Consider the following 8,760-nt stretch of genomic DNA (forward strand, 5'->3'; position numbering starts at 1 on the left):
TTCACGCCATTCTCCTGCCTCAGCCTCCCGAGTAGCTGGGACTACAGGCGCCCGCCACCACGCCCGACTAATTTTAGTACAGACTGGGGTTTCACCGTGTTAGCCAGGATGGTCTCCATCTCCTGACTTCCTGATCCGCCCACCTTGGCCCGCCAGAGCGCTGGGATTACAGGAGTGAGCCACCGCGCCCGGCCGAGTTTTTCCTTCTCGCCGGAAGAATGTAAATGTACATGGGTTGGAAAAATGAGAGTGGCAGAACCTTTTAGTTTCGTGAAGGTAGCACAAGGATATTTTGTCCTATATGTTGCAAAGTGCAGCTGAGGATGGTGGAAGGAGTGCAGAGGGCCAGGGACTGTGGCTGGCCCCTGCCTTGGCGTCAACTTCTCATGGAACCCTGAGTTAGCCAGGTGGGCCAGATGCCCTTGAAGGTATAGTCTCCTTCCAAAAATGTAAAAAAAAAAAAAAGAAAAGAAAAAAAAAAAAAGGAAATTGACTTTACAAAAACCCCTAAGATAGAGAAATTGATCTTAATTCTGAGATATTTGGAAAATACTATCAGAAAGAAAACAATGAATCTCTCAGATTTAATTCAGTGAGTAAAAATCTACTGGAACCAAGAACCAAGAAATAAAATATAAACCCAGGATTGCCCTGAGGAAAAAATTTTGAATTTAACAAAATAATTCCTTGTAGACACTAAGGAATGTAAAGCAAGCAACCAAGTGCTTTGATGCCATTGCCTTTAAACACGATTTCATAAATGAAAAAAAAAACTAAACTGATTACCTTGAAAAATGAGTAAATAAATATTAGAGCAAATCCATAGATGTATTAGTTTGTTCTTGCACTGCTGTAAAGAACTACCTGAGACTGGGTAATTTATAAAGAGAAGGTGTCTAATTGGCTCACAGTTCAGCAGGCTGTAGAGGAAGCATGGTTGGGGAGGCCTCAGGAAACTTACAATTGTGGCAGAAGGCAAAGCAGGCATTTCTTCACATGGCCAGAGCAGGAGGAAGGCGGGGGGGGGGGGGGACGCTACACACTTTTAAACAACTATATCTCATAAGAACTTACTATCATGAGAACAGTGAGGGGGAAATCTGCCCCCGTGATCCAATCCCCTCCCACCAGGTCCCTCCTCCAACGCTGGGGATTACAGTTCCACATAAGATTTGGGTGGGGACACAGACCCAAACCGTATCAGTAGGATACTAAGAAACACCAGTAATTTCCCCCTGGGATGCTGTGAAACAATTTACTTGGCCATTCCTTTAGTTAAAGTCCCAGTTATTATGGACATTAAGGTTCCATTTTATTCCTGCATTTTTGTGTGTGTATGTATGTGTGTGTAAATTAAAGCTTCAGGGTAAAAGTTGATGAATCTTAAAATTTTTAGTATTTAGCTCTAAAATTTTATTCTCCAAAACACATAAATATTTAACAAAAGTTCCATCTTATTTTCCCAAAGTTAGATGGTTCTACGGTTTTGTTATTCAAAATCCATTCATCTCTATTTATTAGGCTTTCAGATTCTCAGAGACCTTCTGCGGCTTCCTCTGCCAGCTTGTCTACCTTTGTCATGATAATACTCAAAACCTGAGATTCAGAAAAGAAATTCTGACTTTTTAAATGAAAGAAATATGGACCTCTCAAACTGATCTCAAAGAAAAATGGGACCCAAGGTTTTCATGAAACCACATGAAATAGAGCACTTGACAAATGCTGGATAACAAAGTCCTCTGGGGTAAAAGAAAGAAAGAAAGAAAGAAATTCTCATGACTAAAAATCAGTGTTTTTACCTTTATGTTGTTGTTTGGGCAGAATCGATAAACTGAATCAAATTTCTCTTTAAAAGCAATTTAGAAAAGAATGAGTGTGCTGCTATATTCCTCTTATAAAAAGAAGTTTACCGTGGTGGGAAATGTAAATTCATGAGCCAAACACCAATTCCAAGAATGGCGTCAGCTTCAACCTGGGACTCTAGCTGTTCTTTGCTACAGTCATAAAGTGTAAACTCAGTGGAAATTCTGAGTCTGATTCATCTAGATTTAGAGCCTGTGTGTGGATTCCTAGGGGCCCTTTCTGAGGCAGCTCTCCTGCCTACTCTCCCGCTGTTTCATCAGCATTTGATGACTTCACGTGTCAATCTCGCTCCTCTGGACTATGTTACGATTTAGAAACAGTTAAAACAACAACAACAGCAACAACAACAACAACAACAACAACCCAAACCTGGTTAGTTGACCCTAAAGATGAGAGTCTTTCAGTCAACTAAAGAATTAAGACTTTTCTTTTAAAAGAACCCGTTATTGTTTATTTGCCAAACACTAAACCCATTGATGAGGGCTTAGCATCTATTATTTCCTTGAGTCCCCTTCAGTGACCCTAGAAAATAGTTATTTCCTGATTTTATAGATGAAGAAACAGTGATTCAAAGAAGTTAAGTAACTTGTACAAGGCCATTTTATTTGATTTCATAGAATTTTTGATGGAGTTGGAAGAATCACTGCAAGGGACCTTATCTGGCCATCTTAGTAAACAAAATGTGAAATATAGTAAAATTTATGTTATGCACCGTCACTGTCAATTTGGAGGACAGAGGTCCATCAAGTACTATAGCCAACAGAGGCTTATCATAGGGACCATCAAATTTCAAAAGAGGCCAGACGTGGTGTCTCACACCTGTAATCCTAACACTTTGGGAGGCCAAGGCGGGAGGATCGCCTGAAGCAGGAGTTTAAGACCAGCTTGGGCAACACAGGGAGACTTCTGTCTCTAAATAATAAAAATTAAGGCTGGGTGCCATGGCTCATACCTGTAATCCCAGCACTTTGGGAGGCCAAGGCGGGCGGATCACGAGGTCAGGAGATGGACACCATCCTGGCCAACATGGTGAAACCCCATCTCTACTAGAATCCAAAAAAAAAAAAAAAATAGCTGGGTGTGGTGGTGCGCTCCTGTAGTCCCAGCTACTTGGGAGACTGAGGCAAGGGAGTCACTTGAACCCAGGAGGTGGAGGTTGCAGTGAGCCGAGATCGCACCACTGCACTCCAGCCTGGGTAACAGAGCGAGACTCCATCTAAAAAAATCATAATAATAATTAAAAATAAAAATGAACTGAGCATGGTAATCCATTTCTGTAGTCACAGCTATTTGTGGTGCTGAGGTGGGAGGATCACTTGAGCCTGATCACATGATGCAGCGAGCTGTGATCATGCCACTGTACTCCAGCCTAGGTGACAGACACTCTGTCCAAAAAATATAAAAAGACTTTTTAAAAGGAATTTTCGATTTTCAAAAAATGTATTTCATACTAAAATTTGACCAAACATGCGTTACTTTTACTCATAGCATAATAGTGCACAACACACATTCTGGAGTCCGACAGATCTGGGTTTGGATCCTGGTTTCACCACTTACCAGTTGGATGTACTTGATTCATTCTTTCATCAAATATTTATTGCCTACCTAGTACGAGGTATTAGGTCTACAGTGGTAAATGAACCAGAAGTAGTCCCTGCCCTCATAGAATTTGTGGTTTAGTGGGGCAGAACATTAATAAACAAGTAAATATACCAAATAAAGGTGTAATTTCCAAAGGAGAAAAGTCCTATGAAAAATACAAATCGGATGTTAGGGTCAAAAGTGGGGAAGGAGAACCCATGTCAATTTCAAGCAGGACTTCTGAGAAGGTACCACTCAGCCAAGATTTGAGGGAGAAAAAGAAACCCAGCAAGGATGAAGTCGGGGTAGGTACCAGGGGAGGAATTTCAGACAGAAGCCAGAGCAGGGACAAGGTCTGATGTCTTGGGAGTGGCATGTTTGCAGGGATGAGAAGCTGCCAGGGTGCATGGAGTGTTCTAGGCTGGCAGGAGCTAGGCCTTCAGAGGAAGGCAGGGACCTTGTCAGCCATGAGAAGGAGGCTGAATTTTATTTCAGGGACGATAATAAGCTACTAGAAGATTGTAAGCCGGAGAGTGGCATCATTCAATTTACATTTAAAAATAATTCCCAATACGATATGGAGAATAATTTGGAGGGAGAAAGAGAGGATGCAGGAAGAACAAATGACTATTATGTTAGACCAGGGCTGGAGTTCTGGCAAAAGCCCAGGGACCAGGGATACGGGAAGAAATGGATGGCATTGAGCTGCAGTTTGGAAGCTGAAGTTATGAGACTAAGTCATGTCTTGGATACGGAGAGAGGGAAAAGATAGGAATCAAAGATGTTTCTGATTTGTACAACTGGATGGATGATGATGTCATTTACAAAGATGATAAAAATTTGGTAAGAAATAGTTTCAGGGAGAAAATCACGTGTTGATTTTTGTACATGTTGAGCATGAGATGTCTGCAAGAGATCCAAGGAGAGATGTCAAGTAGGCAGTAAGAGCCATGACAGGGGCTCATCAGACCTGTCTGGGATGGTGATAACCATATATAGTGATCACATGCATTTAGATGGTATTTTAAACTTGGGGCAGAATTTAGAGTGTGAGACTAGAAGAGGCCTCAATCTCAAGAGGTCTGAGAATCTATGGGATCAAAATTTAGAGGCCAGGAAGAGAGGGAGAAATTACCAAAGGAGACTGAGGAATAGCCAAGAGGAAGCCTGACCAAGGAAAGTGAGTATTTTAAGCAGAATAGATTATTCTGTTATAATCTATTTAAGCTCATAGAAGTGAGTATTTAAAGCTAATCACCTTGAGCACAAGATAATCTCAGGTAAGTTGTTTAACCTTCCTGAGAACCTATAAAATCTATAAAATAAATTAAAATATTGATACTACTTATCCCTTATGGTGGTTTAGAATATTAAGTGACATGACAAATCTAAGTCACTTAACATGGAGCCCTGTGTATAGTAAGTGTACAGAGGAGGGTTTAAAAAAAAATCCTTCATTATCTCCATGTCATTAATTATCAACGTATTGTAGATGTGCAGATGATTAGCTAGTAGAGAATTGTGTCTGTAAGAATGGCAATTAATCTAGCTTTATTTCCCTTTCCTTGCTGAAAATCACTTAAAAGGTATGAGAATGAATCTTTTCTTGTAGTAAACCATGACTTTTCAGTGTCCGTGAAAGGATATACCATTAATTACTTCAAAGCCTACTTTACTCGTCCACCATTCCTTAATACTATTTGGCTTTCAGGTAAAGTGAGAGTTTTGTCATTGTTTTTTTTTTTTTTTCAATTAATTTTAACTGTAACCTGAGGAAAGACCAAATCAGCAACGTTATTAACATCTTAAAAACACTAAGCCACTTACCGAAAAGGCTTCCCTACAGAAATTTCCTAAGGGAATAGTCTCCAAAACACTTGCTGATGTTTCTGAATGCCGAAGTACTATTTAAAAAGGAAAATCATCAAGCATGCAAGGCTTTCCAAAAAGGCAAGAGAAATTAAAAGCTGCTAAAACAGTGAAGCATTAATGAAAAGGAAATGAGCAGTTTTCATTTATTAAAAATTATGTAAACTCATTTCAAACCAATTATTATTGCACTTGGATCTTTTTGCTAACTGTTATCAGCAGGTGGAAATATAAGACAAAAATTTATCCTCAACTACATGAAAAAACAGGAAACTCTTTTCAAAATAATGATCTTCATAAAGTTCTATTAAGACTAGGTGAATTGGCTGGGTGTGGTGGCTCATGCTTGTAATCCCAGCAATTTGGGAGGCGAAGTGGGCAGATTACCTGTGGTCAGGAGTTCGAGACTAGCCTGGCCAACATGGTGAAACCTCATCTCTACTAAAAATAAAAAATTAGTCGGGTGTGGTGGCATGTGCCTGTATTCTCAGCTACTTGGGAGGCTGAAGCAGGAGAATCACTTGAACTTGGGAGGTGGAGGTTGCAGTGAGCCGAGGTCGCACCACTGCACTCCAGCCTGGACGACAGAGTGAGACTCCATAAAAAATAAAATAAATAAATAAATAAATAAAAATTAAAAAGACTGGGTACATGATAACAGTTACTTTGGTCTATGAAAATTCAACCAATGAAAATTTTAAAATTAAAATAAATTTTCTAAGTTCACACACACACAACTAAGAGAAATCAAAGACGCACTGCTCATCTATCATTCTTTACAGTGAACATTGGGAATTTTCTCCAAGTTAACTAAAAAGATGTGCCACAACCTTTTATGAGGTAGTGGAGAACATTTTATAAACAAAAATAACACAATTCTCCATGGAAGATCTTACTAATTTGTCCGTATTTACCCAGTGAATATAGACTTGGTAGATAAATACCATGAAAGACAAAGAGAAATGTCCATGAAAGATTATGATGTGAATTGGATACCTATGCCCTAACTCTGATTACTGTACCAGGGTATATGCGACCTTGAGCTGACCAAGACACTTGTATCCCTTCTCCCTCTTCGTTTTCCATCTTAGCGACGTGCCTACCCACACAGTTCCTTCCCTTCCTCTCACTGTATTCCAGCAACTCTTTAAGGCAATAACAAGAATATAAAAATAACAACAAAAAGGCATTATTTAGAACTAGCTGAGAAAGAAAAAGGTGAAGAATATAAAATAGTACAAAAAAAAGGCATGTTTCTGCATGCCATGAAATTCTATGAAGTGCTAAGGATGGGCCACTAATTTGATTCAAAGCACTCTGGTAAACAATCCAAAAGTCCCTCAATTGAGTGTCTATAGGAGAAAAACAAACTGCTTAGGATAACTGGTAAATGAGGTGGGAAAAAATAGGTATAATTATTCATTAAACCCAACCAGTGTTTCACTTCTTCTGTTGGGATCTACATATCCGTGGGAGGTGCCTTTTGTTAGCTATGACAGCCACTGAAACCAAGTATCAAAATAAATTGAACTAAGAACCATACTGTCGAATTGCTGTATTACAAAGAATAGCATAATTATTCCCTATACTAAAAACAGAAAGAACTAACTCGTAAGTGCTCTCATAAAGAAGACAGCATATTGTTAACAATAAGAAGGCAAAATTTACTGAGTATTCTCTGTGTACCGGCTCTACGATCTGCTCTTCTACATACATTATTTTGTCAACTCCATCTTCATTCTAGTTTCTGCCATGAGTTTAAAAGGGAGCATTTCTTTCTTACAGAGCCCCCAGTGCTGGTCAAGGTCATACTGTCAATGTTCAGTAAAAGTAGTTCTGAAGTCAAGGGACCTAGCTCTCTAAAGATGTGGCTTTAATGGTGGGTCTAAACTTGGAGCAAAATTGTGGCTGATAGCCAACAGACACATGAAAAAATGCTCATCATCACTGGCCATTAGAGAAATGCAAATCAAAACCACAATGAGATACCATCTCACACCAGTTAGAATGGCGATCATTAAAAAGTCAGGAAACAATAGGTGCTGGAGAGGATGTGGAGAAATAGGAACACTTTTACACTGTTGGTGGGATTGTAAACTAGTTCAACCATTATGGAAAACACTATGGCGATTCCTCAAGGATCTAGAACTAGATGTACCATATGACCCAGCCATCCCACTACTGGGTATATACCCAAAGGATCATAAATCATGCTGCTATAAAGACACATGCACACGTATGTTTATTGCGGCACTATTCACAATAGCAAAGACTTGGAATCAACCCAAATGTCCATCTGTGACAGACTGGATTAAGAAAATGTGGCACATATACACCATGGAATACTATGCAGCCATAAAAATGGATGAGTTTGTGTCCTTTGTAGGGACATGGATGCAGCTGGAAACCATCATTCTTAGCAAACTATCACAAGAAGAGAAAACCAAACACCGCATGTTCTCACTCATAGGTGGGAACTGAACAATGACATCACTTGGACTCTGGAAGGGGAACATCACACACCAGGGCCTGTCACGGGGAGGGGGGAGGGGAGAGGGGGGAGGGATTGCATTGGGAGTTATACCTGATGTAAATGATGAGTTGATGGGTGCTGATGAGTTGATGGGTGCAGCACACCAACATGGCACATGTACACATATGTAACAAACCTGCACGTTATGCACATGTACCCTAGAACTTAAAGTATAATAATAATAATAAATTTAAAAAAAATTGTGGCTGATAAACTACCTGCAACAGAATGACCTGGACTGCGTATTTAAAATGCATATTCCAGAACCCTCTGCAGGCTAACTGAACCAGAACCCTGAGGGTATGTCCAGGAGATAGCATTTTTAATGTGTGCTCATGTTAGTCGCTCTCAGTTTGAGAACTGCTGTCTCACTTAATCAAAAATATTTTGATTTCCCAGTAAGAAGTGTTTAGATCGTGCCTCTCCAATTTAATGTTTGTGGTTATGGACAAATTAGATATGAGTTCTAATTTACTAATATGTTATGTATATTATAAAGCATACATACATTTTCAAAGGATTAGGTTTTAAATAATTATTATGTAATAACATCTTAGGAGCAAAATGATAGAATAAACTTCATCGTTGGTGAAAATGTCAGATACCTGGTAATTCTATAATCATTAGGTAAATACTAGCAAAATTAATAAGGTTTTCTCATGTTGTTATTCTTGCTTACGAGTGTAATTTTCAACTTGTTAAAAAGTTTTGAGAAGTATGTTTATAAGTAATCAAAGAAAATGTCTAAGTGTTCACTTTGTAGAATTGTAAATGTTTACATTTTTGTTGTGACATATTTCATAAGTGTAAAAGAGTATATTAATATATGCAGTTTAATTACAATAAATTGAACACCCATATACCAACCACAGAGGTTACGAAATAGGATATTATGAGGACTTTCAAATCTCATT

Source organism: Colobus angolensis, unplaced genomic scaffold (genome assembly GCF_000951035.1).
Source record: "Colobus angolensis palliatus isolate OR3802 unplaced genomic scaffold, Cang.pa_1.0 Scaffold7, whole genome shotgun sequence".
NCBI lineage: Eukaryota > Metazoa > Chordata > Mammalia > Primates > Cercopithecidae > Colobus > Colobus angolensis.